This window comes from Delphinus delphis, chromosome 17 (genome assembly GCF_949987515.2).
Source record: "Delphinus delphis chromosome 17, mDelDel1.2, whole genome shotgun sequence".
NCBI classification, from domain to species: domain Eukaryota; kingdom Metazoa; phylum Chordata; class Mammalia; order Artiodactyla; family Delphinidae; genus Delphinus; species Delphinus delphis.
In genome coordinates, this window is record NC_082699.1 from 66,400,146 (window position 1) to 66,418,624 (window position 18,479).

Consider the following 18,479-nt stretch of genomic DNA (forward strand, 5'->3'; position numbering starts at 1 on the left):
TCATATATGATATGAATTAAAGGTCAAGGCTTTTTTTTTTTCTTCCATATTGATTGGCCAATAGTTTCAGCACCATTGGTTGAAAGATCTGCTTTACTGAAAGATATAAGGCTTTGCCCACCATTCCATGTACAATAGACTTTTTAGTCCAGTGTGAGTGATGATAGAGAAGGGGTGAAGGTACAGATTGGGGGGAGCGTCGTGTGAGAAGCGGAGCTCCAAGTCCCGTACCAGTGGCCCACATGGTAACGAACAGCAGGCATCTCCACGATGAAACCTCCAGCCCCGAAGCAGGGTGCAGGCCGGCCGGGGAAGTGCCTGGTCTGGTGTTTCTCTTAGTGTTTCTCAGAGATTTGCACTCATCTTGCGTAAACTGCGGATTAGGAAGGCATTAGGTAATGAGAGGGTGGCTGGAGTGTATTACACACCAGGCTGGCGTGAGGCCACGGAATGCAGCCTACGGGGACGGCCATGCTCAGCAAGTCAAACAGAGCTGGAACCTGGACGGGATGACTTCCCCTCTCCCTCATGCAGCCAGAAGGGAGCTTCTGCTGGGTCCGGCTGGTCTCTGGAGCCTCAGTGTCTCACAGCCTCAGGACGTGACTGTGGGACAGGAAGGTCCTGGGAGCTGCGTAATTCATTCCACTTTAAGAAGGAAGCGAGGAAAATATTGAGAAATTTAAGAGAAATGGACAAATGGACCAATACGGTTGGAGTCATTAGCATCCCTCTGTCACTGATAGATCAAGCCGGCAAAAAATCACATGAACATAGACATGATCCAACAAACTGATCTGATTAACATTACGGTGATATTAGCCTCATATAATGAATTAGGAAGTGTTACTCTGCTTTTATTTTCCGAAAAAATTATGGAGAATCTGTAGCCTTTCTTCCCTTTAATATTTGGTGTAATTTACTGGTGAAACCATCTAGGCCTGGTGATGTCTTTTTTGGAAGGTTTTGATTATTGACTCAATTTTAAAAATGAATATAGACTTATTAAAATTACCTATTAAAAAAAAAAAGAAGGAGGTATGGTGCAGAAGCTTTGCCTAGAGGAAAGTTAGCGACAAATAAAAATTCATTCCAGCCCTCCTGCTTGCACCGCCCCCTGCCCCAGTCCCTGCATTGCTGACCTCCCTCAGGACCACTCAGATGATTGATGCTCAAATATTTGGGGAGCATCTTGGACGAGCTCACAAATTCTCCCTTCATCTTATAGGATGAAGGCATGACCCCTGTTTACGTTCAAGCTGTGGAAGATGTGAATTCACGTGGTTAAAGGTAAAAAGGAAACTAATCTTCACTGAGGGTCTCCTCTGTGCCAGACACTATGTCGGGGGGTCCAGAGGTTATTGGATTTATTCCCACAGCAACTCGATGAGACCGAGATGGTCATCCTCATTCCTAAGGTGAAAACTGGTGCTCAGAGAGGTTAAGTAATTTACCCAAGATTGCACAGCTAGTAGTGTCAGAGCCAGGGTGTGCACTCAAGACTCTCGGACCCCAGAGCCTGTGTACTTTCACTAATCATGTTGCCACACTATGTACTAAGAACTCCTCTGGGGCCTGTGGGGGTCACAGAGGGGAAGGAGCCTCAGTGTCTAACTACAAGCCCTTGATGTCTGGTGAAGGGTGAACAGAAATAACTATGATATTGAAGTAATGCAGACAGTACCATGGTGCTCCGGGGGGTCTGGGTAGCATTTGTGGAGGAGGTGGCATGTCAGAGGGGTCTTGAAAGACAGAGGCCTGTATTCTGCAGATATGGGGCTGGGGAAGAAGACCCTGGAGGGAGAGAACAGTGGTAGGAATAATAACAGCACACCCAGCATTATTCTGTGCCAAGACCTGTCATGCCTTGCAAATCCAAACTCATTAAATCCTTAGATCAGTCCTAGGAGGTAGATACCATTATTATCTTTATTTTACGGTAGGTCAGAAAGGTTAAATAACTTGCCGGTGGTCACACAGCTGGTAGATGATAGAGCAGATATTAAACCCAGGCTCTGGAGGGGGAAGTGAAGTCAGCCAGGAGTGTCATATTTGCAGGGGCAGCAGGGCAGAGGGCCAGATTGAAAAGATAGGCTGGGGCTGGCTCCCAGAGAGTTCACACGCCAGGCTGGGGAGTCCGGCCTTTGTCCTGTGACCTTGGTGACCTCTGGGAGGCTTTGAGGTAGGGGAGTGATGTCAGCAACCTGTGTTCAGGCAGATGACTCTGGTAGAAGGGGATGCCCGAGAGGAAGCAAGATCGTAGGTTGGACAGGGGTTGGGAGGTTTCTGTCCTTACCCCGGGGGGCACAGATGGCTGCAGTCTGTATGAGGGTGGGGGAGGTGGGGGTGGGTGGCAGGGGGAGGGGACTTGCCCAGATGCAGGCCTGGCCTCTTATGCAGCGGGCGCTGAGTGGGAGGTGGATGAGCTGTGACATGTGCTCAGACCACGATGAACAGCAGTGTGGCATGAAAGGCTGTGCTGTGTGGTGTCCATGAAATGCCGTTGGAATCCTGGGCCTGGAGGTCAGACCCCTGGGCACTGGGCTGGCTGAAGGCAGCTTCAGGGCAGAGGACAGAGGGGGTCTCCCCAGAGGATGGACAGACGGAAGGAGGAAGCCATGCACAAGTGTTTCCACTGTCTTGATGGACTCATCTGCCCACTGGGGATGCTGCTACCTGCCTGCATCAGAGGGTTCACAGGCATGTTTTGAAGGCCAAATGAAACAATGCTTGTAAAGCACGTGGTGAATTATTATCTTGTGCCCACATACAAAAGGAGCTTGGTCCCCTGGGAAACTGGGGAGCAGCTGGTGGCTGTGGGAGTTGCTTCACTGGTCAGCAAACGCACTGGCTTCTGGTGACCTGGAAGGGGGCCTGCTTTGCCCTCTGATGACAGCAGGCTCACTCCCCTTTCTACAGGAGCAGTGACTGAAGGTGGACTTTTCACCTTGGAGCAGAGTAAACCTAGGCCAAATGGAGGTGCTCTCAGTCTTAATTCACCAAACCTGAAGGGCACTATGCCAGGGTGGAGGTGTGGCTGTGACTAGTGCCTGGTTCTTGTCTTCCCGAGGCTCTCAGTTTAGTGGCCCAGGTGTGATAGAGTATTCCTGTCCCCTTTGAGTAGGATTGCACATCATTGCCACGTTAAACACCCGTGTGGTCGTTTAACTTGCTTTGAACAATGAAATGTCAAAAGAATAAATGTGTATTACTTCTAGGTGGAAGTTTTAAAAGTCAACACCTTCGTTAATGTGTTTTTCTTTTCTCTCTCTCATGATGACCAGCAATGTCCCCAAAATGGGATGTACTGTCCAGTTGAGTTCCTGAGTGAAGCTGAACAGAGGGGCAACCAATCTGTGCTGGACAGATAGGGTGAGTGAGAAGTAAACCTGGGCTGTTGTAAGCCACTGAGAATCGGGTGCTCTTTGTTACTGCAGCATAACCTAGACCATCCTGACTAATACACCAGGAAACAGTCCACCATAGTGGTGAGGGAAGTGCTGGAAATGAAAAACATCGTGTTCCATGGGAACATAAAGGAGTAGAGGAGGGAACAAAGATTAACCCTGTAGGGAGAATTCTCTGATGGTTTCTTCTTTCGATCCGGTACTCATTTACTCCTTCCAAAATTTACTGAGGTAGAAAGCATTATCCTCATTTTTCAGGTAAGGAATTTTCAGCTCAGAGATGTTAGATTTCTCAGTATCATTCAGCTTGCCTTGCATGGAGACGGCATTCAAGTTTAGGTCTCCCTGCTACCTATACCCTGGACTTTTCTTCTTTTTTGTATTAATAATAGCTAACACCTTAATACACATTAATAATAGTAGCACCTCTCATGTGCAAGTGTCTGATGGTGTTCTAAGAGCTATGCATGAATGAACTCAGTTAATCCATATATCAACCCCATGAGTAGGTGTATTATAAACCATTTTATAGACAAGGAAACTGAGACCAAGTGACTTACCCCATGTCACACAGCTGGCATTTGAAGCCCAGAAGTCTGGCCCCAGAGTCCATGTTCTTAACCACTGTACTAGGCTCAGCCTGGTTCTTCTGTGCCCATGGGGGAGACAGAGGACCCCTGAAATAACTCCTCACTCTATGTGCTTTGTCTGGGTGATCTCGCCACCACCCATGGCTTCAACCATTGTATGCCAACTGTGTACTCAGACAGATCTTTTCCCACTTCTCATTAAACCTCCCTTCCTGGACGTCTGGTGCATATCACAAACAACCAGTTCCAGTCCTCGTAGGTCATCTTCAGGCTCCAATCAGCAAACTGTATCAAGTGATCCTTCTGCTGAAAATCCTGCCATGTCTTTTCAATGTCTTCCCTTAGTATTGGTGCCATGGCTGTTCCCCTGCCTCTTTCTCCAGTCTTTCTTTTTCCTCCTCCCTTTGCTGATCTTCTTTTCTAGAATATTCTTTTCTGACAGACTAACCCTTTAAGACTGAGGTCAATAGCAGCTTTACTTAGGATAGCCCCAAACTGGAAGCAGCCCAAGTGTCCATCAGTTGGTGAATGGATAAACCACCCGTGGTACGTCCATATGATAGAGTACAGCTGAGCAACAAAAAGGACTGTACACATACACAACAACGGGGATGACTCTCAGAGCCATGAGGCTAAATGAAAGGGACCAGAAACAAAAGCCTGTATGATTCCAGGAAGTTCTAGGAAAGGCAATACTATAATAACAAAACTCATCAGTGGTTTCCAGGGGTTGGGGGTGGAGAGGGCAGGGATTGCGTACAAAGATGCACAAAGGAAAGTTTTGGTTTTTTTGGAAAGAAGGAAGTAAAACGCTCTTTATTCACAGATAATGACCACGTATATAGAAAACCCTATGCAATCTGCAAAAGGACTCCTAGAACTAACAAAGGAAATTTTTTTTTTTTTTTTTTTGCGGTACGCGGGCCTCTCACTGTTGTGGCCTCTCCCGTTGCGGAGCACAGGCTCGGGACGCGCAGGCTCAGCGGCCATGGCTCACGGGCCCAGCCGCCCCGCGGCATGTGGGATCCTCCCGGACCGGGGCACGAACCCGCGTCCCCTGCATCGGCAGGCGGACCCCCAACCGCTGCGCCACCAGGGAAGCCCCCAAAGGAAATTTTTAAGGTGATAAAATTATTCTAGATCATGCTTGTGGTGGTGGTTACACAGGCGTATACATTTGTCAGACTCATAGAACAGTTAAAACAGATTATTTTACTTATGTAAATGACACCTTAATAAAGTTGATTTTTTAAAAAAACCTTATTCATGGGGTCTGGCCTGGGGAAGCCTTGCAGATCTCTATCTCTATACCCCAATCCTCCTCGTGCTGTATTTTCTCAGTCTGTTTTCAGACTCACATCACTTTTTCTGTTTTGTGTCTCACATTAGACTCTGAGCTCCCTGAGACGTATCTTGCACGATCACCATCACTGAGCACAGTGGCTCACACTCACCGGACACGCAAGGAGTATTTGGCTAAGGAAGAGCTGTTAGTGACTTGCCAAAAGTAACGCAGCCACCTGAAGAAACCTTTCCTTGCGTTCAGGATCCTATTCAAGCCCCCAATCACTTGGCTGGAAAAATCTCTGACCCAAATGCTGCAGGTTGTATCAAACCTCAGTTAACCAGCTCTCTGGTCTGAAGAGAGGTGAGAGCAGAGGGTGCAGATGGGGCCTGACCTCACATCACTGCACCTGGAGCAAACTCTGAGCAGAGGGTCTCTTGGTCACCGTCACACCCTCATCCCCTCCCTGGCCCAGCTGTCTATCATGCATCCTGGAATGTAACCAGAATCCCCAGGAGGGAAGGGACCTTATCTATCTTTCTCATAGATAGTTCTCGATGCTTGACCTGCAATAAAATGGCAACAGCTCTTCTAAATGACTGAATTGTCAAGTTTGGATACCTGGAATAAGCAAGTTGTTAGTTTGTAGCTAAACATATTAGAGTCATTTTAATTTCTGGAATGGGGGGCAGCCAAGGCAGGGGTCATTCTCCCATCCTACCCCCAGTTGTCTTTAAGCTTAAATGGTGGTCTGACGCTTTGGGGGTAAGAAACACAAGAGAGGTGGCGTCTCTGAGGTGTTAAAGTCTTGATGACCAGGTACATTTTGGAGGGGAGTCGTGAGTGGGACTGGGTTACTGACATTTTGGACAATGCTCTGTAGAAAAATTTTTAAAAAGAATTTCATTTTTTAAGGATAGTTTTAGAGTTACAGAAAAATTGCAATGATAGTCTGGAGAGTTCACATATATTCCACACCTAGTTTTCTCTATTAGTAATGTCTTAAATTAGAATGGGACTCTTTTCTTTTTCTTGTACAATTAATGAACCGATATTGATATATTATTAGCAACTAAAAATCCAAAGTTTATTTAGATCTCCTTAGGTTTTTTTTTTTGCGGTACGCGGGCCTGTCCCTGCTGTGTCCCCTGAGCCCCACCAGCTGACATCCTGTGCCAACTGTGAACAAGGCCATCTTAGATCATCCAGCCCCAGTCCAGATGCCAGAGATGTACAGTAGCAAAAGTAACTCCGACTGATACTAGCAGAAGATTCCAGCCCAAACTGTTGACCACAGAACCATGAGCTAGTAAAATGGCTGTGATTTTCAGACACTAATTTTTTTTTTTTTTGCGGTACGCGGGCCTCTCACTGTTGTGGCCTCTCCCGTTGTGGAGCACAGGCTCCGGACTTGCAGGCTCAGCGGCCATGGCTCATGGGCCCAGCCGCTCCGCGACATGTGGGATCCTCGTGGACTGGGGAACAAACCCGTGTCCCCTGCATCGGCAGGCAGACTGTCAACCATTGTGCCACCAGGAAAGCCCGAGATCTCCTTAGTTTTTAATCTAATGTCCTTTTCCTGTTCCAGGATTCCATCTAAGACAGCACATTCCATTTTTGTGTGTGTGTCTCCTTAGGCTCCTCTTGGCTATGATAGTTTCTTAAACCTTCTTTGTTTTTGATGACCTTTTGAGTTTGACCTTTTAACGAGGTTTGAGGAGTAACAGTCTGGTATTTTGTAGAATGTTCCTCCATTGGGGTTTGCTTGATGCTTTTCTCATGATCAGTCTGCAGTTAACGGGTTTTCGGGAGGAAGACCACGGAGGTAAAGGGTTGCGCTTATTTTTAAGATCTAAATTCAGTTAGTTTAGATGAAAATGTGTTGTGGTTGACACTATATGCTCGCAAAATTACCATGCTGATAAGAGATAAGAGAACCCGAACCCCAAACGAAAACAAAACAAAAAAATTACACATATTGTTTTGCACCTAATTTCACACACCCAACTCCCCACCAGCAAAGCAACAATTACTGCAATTTCTGGATCTTGATAACTTTTTCTAAATGGACTCAGAATGAACGAGGAAGCCATTGCCTTTCCCACCTGAGATCAAGCTCTTTCTTCTTCAGGGTTTTCTTTCTGAATGAATCTTCTTGGGATCAGAAGGTAGGGAAATCATTCTGTTCTCAAAGGTCTGCCCAGCCATGGAGCCCCTTACTTTCTCCCTTCCTTCCTCACACATTTATTAAGTTCCTGTTAGTAAGTTCCAGGAGATATGCTTGGGCTGAAAAGATGACCAAGCCCTAGCAGGACTGATGCCTGCAGAGAGTTGGGTTTGGAAGGAGGGACACACGATGAATGAAAGCTGTCACACCTTTCAGGTCCTGGGGAAGTAAGGATGTACCTGGGACTGGGTGACCCAGTGGAGGGGGGGTGTCATTCTTTGGGGTTTGTATAAAGCTTGCCAATCAAAAGAAATCGGGCAGCATAGGAAGTAAATAAAATGAGCATGTTAACGAGCAGGGTGGGCTCTGCTTGCCAGGGGCCAATGGAAGCAGGAGTTAGCAAGGACAGTCTCTCCCTGCATACCATCAGACTTTGGGTGAGCGAGAGATGCATTTCCCTTCCAAGTTCTGCCTGTGTGATGGCAAACAGTTTGCCTCGTACCCAAGCTGGCTTGCGGGAGGTAACCCAGTTTATCCAGAGGCAGCGCTATGTGGTACCAACCCCTAGTCCTTAAGTCCTTGGCTCTTTTCCACAAAGCTAATGTCAAAACAACCCCCGGGAGTGGGCAGCACACTGCTTTGCAAAATGTTATGGATCTTGAGCCAGAAGGTTTGGGTTCAAATGAAAATGAATGAAAATTGCCTCTATTTGGGGGCCTTCTTTCTCTACTAAAGAAGCTGTGTGTACGGTGTCATCCAATCCTCCTCACAGTATGAGATAATCATACTAATGGGAGTTACAAATTATTGAGCATTTATTTCGTGCTAGGGCTGTTTAAAGAGCTTGCTGCGGATGACCTCATTTCCTTTTCACAACAACCCTCCAAAGGCATACATCTCAAGCACGGAGCTCGATCAGTTTTTACCTCTGTGATCACCCAGCACCTAGATTAGGATACAGGACGTTTCCCAGCAGGCTCCCTCGTGTCCCCTCCCCTCTTCTCCTCACCCCCAAGTGACCACTCTTTTGACTTGTAGCACTGAAGACGAGTTGGACCCATTTAAAAAATTGTTTTTATTAGGGAGAAATTCATATAACAAAATTCACCACCTTAAAGTGCGCAATCCAGTGCCATTTAGTACATCCACACGGTTGTGCAACCAACAGCTCTATCTAGTTCCAAAACATTTTCAGCGCTCCGCAGGGAAACCCTACACTCATTAAGCAGCTGGCTCATATCTGAATACCGAATGTAATGAATCACACGCTGTGGCCTTTTGGGCTTGGCTTCTTTCTCCCCACATATGTTTATGAGGGTCAGAGTGTTGTGTGTGCCATGGGTACCAGTATCATCCCCATATTATAGATGAGGAAACCAAGGCCCAGAGAGGTTAAGTAACCTGCCCACGATCGCACAACTGTTACACAGTGGAGCTGTGACCCCTGGCAGTGTGGCCCCGGAACCCTGCTCCCGGAGCGTGCGCCATATTGCAGGAGAGGAAACCAGCTCCAGGGAGTGAGGTAATAAGCTGAGAGCAGCCAGCCAGGGTTTCAGCGAGATTCCTCTGACTGCAAAGACCAAGCTGTTGATAACTAGGCGACTTCCCCGTTGACTAGCTGTGTGACGTGGGGCACTTTTCTGGGCCTCAGTTTCCCAATCTCAGTAAAGCCTTCTGAACCTTCCTTGCTGGGCTGTGGGAGGTTGGCTGAGAGCCCTTGAAAACCTTGGGGCGCCTTACAAACCCAGGCATTAGGATTTAGTTGGCTCTGTGCTGTCGCGGTTCTTTGGGAACTTGGCAGGGGCTGGCCGGGCCCTCGAGGAGAGCTGGCACTGCTTGGGGCTGGGGCAGTGGGAGCCCAGCCCTTCCTGTTCTCTCTGAGCGCTTGTAGAGCTTTAGTATTTCCTGTGCTTGGCTCCGTCCAGAGTTATCGCGCCAAACCTTGAAAATCCAGGGTCTCTGCATGTAAGGAAGTTCACCTTCAGAAATATCCCTTCCCAGCCTGTGGCCTAGAATATACATCCTCTGGACAGGCCCTGCTGGAATTCCACAGGATGGCATTGTTTTCCTTATGAAGGTAATTATCTGTTGGTTCAGAAGTCAGATTGGGAGCAAAAAAGAAAGTCAAGGGCGTTTTTCTCATTAGCCCATACATACCACTTTATTCCCACTTTAAATGGCCATTTTTTTTTTTTTTTTTTTTTTTTTTGCGGTCGGTACGCGGGCCTCTCATTGTTGTGGCCTCTGCCGTTGCGGAGCACAGGCTTTGGACGCGCAGGCGCAGCGGCCATGGCTCACGGGCCCAGCCGCTCCGCGGCATGTGGGATCTTCCCGGACCGGGGCACGAACCCGTGTCCCCTGCATCGGCAGGCGGACTCTCAACCACTGCGCCACCAGGGACGCCCTAAATGTATCTTGAAATGAACAATTCCTTTAAACTCCATGTTTAACTGACCTTGAAAGAGGACCTGCCTTACAGATGCTTTAAAAATACTCAATTTTAGTACAGCAGAATTTTTGGCAAAGAGGTACGTTCTGAAGCAGGCTGATATATATATGAATGTGTTTCAGTTGTTCCTGTTTTGTTGAAAGGGCCTAACGCAGATGATATCAAGAAACCCACTATTTGTGCAATATTCCAAAAATATTTACTATATAGGGCAAATAAAATACTTGAAATAATCCTAAAACAGTTGTACCTGGGGCAGATGGCCTCTCAGGGTTTCTTCAGGCTTTATGGCTTCATAGTCTAAGGAAAAATTTTTAAAGTAGTTACTTGACCTGAGGGGACCCCATATTAGTTAGGGCTGTACTCTGAAAATTCAAATGATTATGATCTCTTAAGTACTATTTCACTCTGGGGAAGAGAAATGCCAGAATAAAACCAAAAAACCATCACCACAACGATGGAGAATTAAAATTGACCTGCCTGTTCTTTTCAATGCATATCTTACTAAGGTTTGGATCTTTTAAAATCACCTTATCAGTATAATTCTTTAGAGAATGTTAGGTCGTTCTCCTGCAAGGATAAAACTGCACAAACGCAGGACACCATGATTGGTTAATACGTACCTTGGTGTGTTTCACTTCGAGCCTTGCCATCCCTTAAGAATATTGTGGTGTGAATGTGTTCACTAGGCCTGCATAATAACTGACCTCTAGACCTGCTGAACTCTGCCACCTATGACAGTTCACACAGGTTAATACTGAATGTAAACTAAAATTACAATGAGAATTGTTGTATTCAATTTTTTTGGCTGTAATGCTTTTTGTGATTTTTAGAAAAGGAAGCACCTGTGTTACTTTATTACTGTAAAATTTTCTTAACCAAAATTTGGTGAATTTCACTAGTCAGTCTACCTCACATTTTGTTCATGATTCTAAATTGTCTTAAGTTGTGTCTACAGTATGTTCTTGGCCTTTAATTTGGTGAATGTATTAAAATTCTCTCCCACTCCCCACCCCAGAAAAAAAAAAAAAAAAAAGAAAGTCAAGGGACCAGGTGTGGGGCAGTGCTCTCCAAGGGGCTGGTGCTTTGTTGAAATGAGTCCCGTTATGTACCCAGGGCCAGAAAGGTCGCATATTATACAGAGCGGACTTTATACTGTCAATCCTATAAATGCAGAAAGTAATGTCATATCATGAAACATCATACTCCTGAATAACAGTTCTCATCACCCTGGGATTCCTGCGAAGTTTCCAGTATTCCTCTCAATCTGGTAGCCATTTCGTATGTACACTGGGAAAAATGAATCCAGGTTCTGGTGGCCTCATCGGTCTGCTCTAGTATTCCTTTGGGCACCAAGTCTTCCACTCTAGCCTTGCTTAAATCCCAACACTTCCCTTTCCAAGTGGTTTCTAAGGGGAAAAATAAAAAGAATGTTCCAGAAGGCTCTGCTGGCTCAGGGATGATTTGCCAGAGCAGTTTCCTGGATTACGACCTCTCCCCCCCATCAGCAAATCATGTGAAACCAACTCTCGTCAGCTGTAAACCCTGAATGTGGGAAAAAGAGCTGACACACAGGGCGGGTTTTCATAAAGTTGACATTTCTCATGAATAGCAAATTCCTGAATGTGGGCCGTTGACCAAGCTCAGGAATTCTCATTAGCTGGTGCTAATCAGGCATGACTCTGGCTGCGCCTGCTAAAATACTAAAGTGCTCTGTACGGGCTGCTGAGCCCTTTGCCTCCCTCGCGGCTCCGGCCCTCCTCAGGGACCCCCGCCACGCCACAATCCAGCAGCAAAAGGGTTAGTGCTGACCTGGCAAAGGCCTTCCAGACGAGGTCCAGCTGGGGTCTGCACCTCGTTTGGCTGGATCTGTGGCAAACTGGTGGGTAAATAAATTACACACCCCTCCTGGCTGTGGGGTAGCAGTTCCTTCCTCAGGCCCTGCAGAGACATAGGCTCGGGCCCCAGGCTTCTTCCTGCTTCCTGAGAATGAAACCTCTGATCCCCCCACTTCAGAGTTGAAGGACATCTAGGAAATGAGTAAAGCTGATTGTTTCCCATCCAGAAGCCCAGTCCCACCCCTCTCACATCCACACTCCCCAAACAGTCAACATTAGCTATTTTTTTTTCCTACCCTCATCTCTGTAGCATTTCCTGGTTTTCCCAAACAGAATTAGTCACTTCCTTCTCTGTGTTCCCATCACACTCAGAAGGCACCATATCTCTGTGGTCCAATTTTATTTTATGCACACTGTGATTTTTCTCCTATGGACATGTGAAAGCTTGTATTTCTTTTTCTCTTTTTGCTTTGGCTTCTGGGAAGCTCAAATCCTAATTTGTAGCTTCACACGGTCAAGGGATTGATGTGTATGTACTTTGTGAATTGACTCTCCCTGGCTTTATCTTACATTCAGCCTTTCTTTCCTCCATTTCTTTGTTTATATATATTTGGATTATCTCCATCTATGTGACCCGCTTCAAATTAAAAAACATTGTTTTGCATTATCAACTTAAATGAGGTATAATTTACATAAATAAAATGTATCCACCTTAAGTATATAGTTTGATGAGTGTGACAAATGTATACACCCATGTACCACCACTACAGTAACGACAGGGAACACATTTCTATCACGCAACATTCCCTTGTACCTGGTCCCAGCTACCGCTGATCAGCTTACAGCCACTGTATATCAGATTCACCTTTTCCTAGAGTTTCATATAAATGGAACCATACAGTATGTGGTCTTCTGTGCCTGGCTTTGTTCACTTGGCGTAATGCTTTTGAGATGCTTCCATGATTTTATGTATAGCAGCAGTGGTTCCTTTCTATTGCTTAGTGTTCCATTGTGTGGCTATATCATAATTTGTTTGTTCATTCTCCTGTTGATAGACATGTGAGCTATTTCCATTTCTGGGCTATTATGAATATAACTGCTCTATTTATATACAAGTTTGTATGTAGAAAATAAAAGACAGCTGATGTATTATTCAAGGTCCTCCAGAGAAACAGAGCCAATAGGATTTATCTCTCACCTATCTATCTGTCTATCTATCATCTATCTGTCATCTATTATTTATTTATTGAGATTGGCTCACATAATTATCTAAGCTCTCAAGTTCCTAGATCTGCAGCTGGCAAATTGGAGACCCAGGAAAGCTGATGTTTCAGTTTGAGTCTGAAGGCAGTAAAAAAAGTCGATGTCCTAGATCAAAGGCAGTCAGGCAGGAGGAATTCCCTCTCACTGGGGGAATGGTCAAGGTTTTGTTCTATTTAGGTCTTCAACTGATTGGACGAGGCCCACCAGCATTAGGGAGGGCAATCTGTTTTATTCAGTCTACCGATTTAAATGTTAATTGTATCCAACGACATCCTCACAGAAACAACCAGAATAATGTTTGACTAAGTATCTCTGGTCTAATCAAGGTGACATATCAAATCAGCCATCACAGCTGGTATCAGTAAACACACAAATAAACATAATCCAATTGGATTATGGATTTTGGCTTCAGGGCTTGCCTCCCTGAGTGGGCCTGTTTATCAATTAGAATACATTCATCTGTAGGTAATAGGAAGTCCAATACCAATGGCTGGAGTAAACAGATATTTTTTTCTCCTCACATGGCAAGAAGTTTGGAGGTGGGGGATGCTGGAATTGGTTCCCCTGTTTGATGGTGCCACCAGAGATCTGAGTTGTTTCTCCTCTTCATCTTCCACATCCTGCTGTGGTCTTATGGTTGCAGGATGCAAGGTCGCCATCCTGAGGCCTCAGGTTACAAGCAAGGCAGGGGAAAGGGGACTAGGGAAGCAGAAGGACTGGGAGACACAGCTGAATCTGTCCCCTCTTCTCAAGAAAGTAGAGGGCAGTTTCCCTGGCGGTCCAGTGGTTAGGACTCGGTGCTCTCACTGCTGTGGCCCAGGTTCAATCCCTGGTCAGGGAACTAAGATGACACAGCCAGGAAAAAAAAAAAAAAAAAGAGAGGGAGAAAGTAGAATCTTACCAGAAACCCCACCTGGGGGATTTCTCCTTATACCTCACTGGCCAGAAATGGGTCATGTTACCACCCTTAAGTTGCAGGAAATCAAGCATCAGGATTGTCATGTGTGGTTTGGTCCAGTCAAAGACACTTGGTTACCTCAAGTGAAATCAGAGCTTGGTAGCAGCAAGGAGTGTGGAGTGGGTATTGGGCAACAACTAACACGTCTGCCACTCATGAAATTCATCATCAATGCCTTCATGTGGTGCCTAGCACACAAGGGTGCCTAAGAAATGTGTGTTTGGTTGGGTTGATTTCAGAAGCACCCTGGTGGGGAGAGTTGGACCACAAATCAGAGAAACAGGGGTCTCCATCCCAGCCCTGCCGTTCCCCACTCTGTGATCTTGCGCAAGCCACTGAACTTTCCCAAAACTATTTCCCAATTCTGTGAAATGGGACTCATTCTTCCAAAATTAAGATAATGCCAGTGAAATCACTTTGCAAAGGACAAGACAGATATGAGTCAAAACCACTATTACTGTGGAACCCCAGAAGATTGAGCTTTCTCCTCAAATCTCAAATTCTCTGCCCCTCGTCCTGCCCTGCTGTACCTGACGGCCCATGAGGTTTCTCAGATTCCAGAGGGGATGGAGATAGTGTCCACCTCATGACTGGACTTCATCCTCGCTGCCTTCTGAGCAGCCCATGGACAAATACAGTGAGTCTCCAATCTTCCCCCCTGCTCTTAGCACCTTCTAGAGACTGGAGCTTCAGGTGGAATCCCCATGTATGCACTCACTCCTTGGGCCAGTGCCAGGTCACGGGGTCACCAGGGCTGTTTACTACCCTGACCTTGCTCCCTATCACTCAGGAGTCAATGTTGTGCAAGTTCATCCAACACCGCGTCCCCCCCGACCTCCGCCATGAATGGTTTCACCAAACACCGCAGTGGCCTGGGCTTCCCACACTCACCCAACAAACTCTTGGCTCCTGACGTCTTTCTGTAACTTTCTGTCCTTATCTTCTCCTTTTCCTTCCTGTGACATTTTAATGCGTCAAGCTCTTCCTGTCTTGACATTGTGACTTAACCCTACCGGCTTTAGCTTTTTTTTTTTTTAAGTTAATTAATTAATTTGGTTGCACTGGGTCTTAGCTGCAGTAGGCGGGCTCCTTAGTTGTGGCACATGGGCTCCTTAGCTGCGGCATGAGAACTCTTAGTTGCGGCATGCAAGTGGGATCTAGTTCCCTGACCAGGGATTGAACCCAGGCCCCCTGCACTGGAAGCACGAAGTCCCATCCACTGTGCCACGAGGGAAGTCCCAGTCCCGTGGCTTTAGCTTTTTAATTGTAGTTCCTTTTCTTTTCCCTCATTCTCAACTCATATATCCACCCACCTCAATCCACTACCTTCACCCCCATCACTTCCCTGAAATAAATAAGTTCCTGAGAGCCAAGCACCCTGGAGATGTGTTAGATCTTCTCTTCCTGGTGCTCTTTGTGGCATCCATATTTCCCGGGACACTTCTTGTCATTCTTCTTGTCTTCTTCAACTTTCACCCCATCCTCCAGCTGACCCTCGAGTGCTGGTGTATCCCCTGTTCTGACCTCACCCTGTTCCTCTTCTTGAAACACATGCAACCTAAACAGTTTCTTCTCCTTCCACTGTTGATGTTGCCCAGATCAATATTTCCAGCCCAGGTCTCCCATTTCAGAACACTCTTTACCTATATGGAAGCTGAATCACACAGAGGTTAAGTAATATGTCCATGTTCACAACTATGAAGGGGATGAGTATTTTTTCTTTCTTTCTTTTTTTTTTTAATTGAGGTGTAGGTGATTTACTATACTGTGTTACTTTCAGGTGTACAGAAAAGTGATTCAGTTATTTACACATATATATTTTTTTCAGATTATTTCCCATTACTGATTATTGTAAGATATTGAATATTGTTCCCTGTGTTAAACAGTAAATCCTTGTTGTTTATCTATTTTATATATAGTAGTTTTTATCTGTTAATCCCGCACTCCTAATTTATCCCTCCCCCTCCTCCCTTTCCCCTTTGGTAACCTTAACTTTATTTTCTATGTCTGTGAGTCTGTTTCTGTTTTGTAAATCAGTTCATTTTTATCATTTTTTTTTAGATTCCACATATAAGTGATATCATACAATATTTGTCTTTCTTTGTCTGACTTACTTCACTTAGTATGATATCTCTATGTCCATCCATGTTGCTGCAAATGGCAATATTTCATTCTTTTTACGGCTGAGTAGTATTCCATTGTGTATACACACCATATCTTCTTAAACCAGTTGTCTGCTGATGGACACTTAGGCTGTTTTCATGTCTTGGCTATTGTAAATAACACTGCTATGAACCCTGGGATGCATGTATTTTTTGGAATTAGAGTTTCAGTCTTTTCTGGATACATACCCAAGAGTGGGATTGCTCGATCATATGGTAGCTCTATGTTTAGTTTTTAAAGGAACCCCCATACTCTTTTCCATAGTGGCTGCACCAATTTACATTCGAAGGGGCTGAGTATTAACTCCAGTTGTTTATTTCACCGACTTGCTCGCAAACTGTCTGTAGGGGAAAGAAGAGACAAGGTACAGCAAGGGGACTCACATTTATTGAGGACTCACTGTGCGCCAGGGACTAACTGAGCTGGTCACCTTCTTGTCATTGCATGTACCCTTTTGTGATTTCATCAATCCATGTTTTATAGGTGAGGAACTGGGGGACCAGGGAGGTGGAATGCAGTGCCTCGGTCACAGCTGGTAAGTAGGGCAGCTTTTTAAAAAATTTTTTTAAATTATTATTATTTTTTAATTTATTTTGGCTGTGCTGGGTCTTCGTTCCTGTGCGAGGGCTTTCTCTAGTTGTGGCAAGCGGGGGCCACTCTTCATCGCGGTGCGCGGGCCTCTCACTATCGTGGCCTCTCTTGTTGCGGAGCACAGGCTCCAGACGCGCAGGCTCAGTAGTTGTGGCTCGCGGGCCTAGTTGCTCTGTGGCATGTGGGATCCTCCCAGACCAGGGCTCGAACCCGTGTCCCCTGGATTAGCAGGCAGATTCTCAACCACTGCGCCACCAGGGAAGCCCCAGTAGGGCAGCTTTACCTCATGCCTCCTGACACCAAAGTTCGGGCACTCTCTTTTTCATTACCCTGTGTATCTCTTTCTTTAAAAATCCAGATTTAGACAGATGGCCTTTTAGTTCCAGTGAGTCCAGACCATGTGACCTTTTATGCCATCTTTTGGGATGAGGCCCTGATGGGAATGGCTGCAGAATGGAGGCATAACACAGCAGCAGGCACAGACACTGTCTCGAATTAGCCCGGGTCAGCAGTTGCAGTCTTGGCAGCCACGTAATGTCAACCCTGAAATTCCTTGGACAGGCTCCAGTGGGCTCCACAGCCAGCAGGACACTGCGAGAGCCATGGGAAATCTGCTATCTACTGTCGGGCCTTCCTGTTAAACTGGGACTCAAATTGTTCCAGAATTATCTGGCTGGTTGTAACTGCAGGGGAAAGAATGAGTTAATCCTCCTGTCTGGGCTGTTCGCAAGAAGCTGTGTGCTTTGCTTATTAAAGTCTGCCCAACGTGGGAGGGAATAAATGGCCCTTCCAGGAGGGAGCCTCCTGAAGCAGTAGAAATCATTTTCTCTCGGTCAAGTGCAGGTCGGGGGTTGGAGACCTGCCCACAGGTTTAAAATAGTTGGTGCCAGGCCTGTGGATCTTGTCTGCTGTGTTCTGTTCATTTAACAAGACTCCCTTCTCTCTTACCTCCTTAATCAGGCTTCTCCTGAGAGAGTCTTGTGCTCACAAAACTTCTGAACTGCCTTTTCAAATTGCCCTAATTTTTTCTTTCTCATTTGGTGGTGGTTACTGTCATAAACACAAATTTCAGAAAGTCACAACACACCAAATGAAAACCCAGCCACTCCCTCACTCCCCCGCCAAAGTAAATCTGATGTGTAAATTTAACCTTCTAAAAACATCCAATTTCATCTTGCAGAGAAAGCTCTCTAGATGAGGTGTAAACACAATTTTAAATCATAAAAAAAAAAAAATGACAGAACAGAAAACACAAACCATAAAAAAAAATGATAAATTCTACTTCATCAAAATGAAAACATATGCCCTTTGAAAGATAGTATTAAGGAAATGAGATGATAAGCCACAATCTGGGAGAAAATATTTGCAAGACAAACAATCTAATTAAGAAATGGTCAAAAAATTTGTTAATAAACACTTTACCAAAGATCATGTACAAATGTCCAGTAGGTGCATAAAAAGACGCTCTGCACTGTTAGTCATCGGTGAAATGTGAATAAAAACCAAAGTGAAGTACTAATACACAGACACTGGAATGACTAAAGTTAAAAAGACTGACAATGCCAACTGGAATTCTTGCACATTGCTGGTAAGAATGCAAAATGGAATGACTGCATTTTATTTTTAAGATGGTAAAAAAAAAAAGTGCTATATTTAGAATTAGCCAACTGGACTCAGCTTAGATGATCCCATTTTTTTTGCAACATCCAAAATATTGTAGGGAGGGATCAAATGCACACTGTCTTCGCACCATGAGACCTGGTCAGAGTGT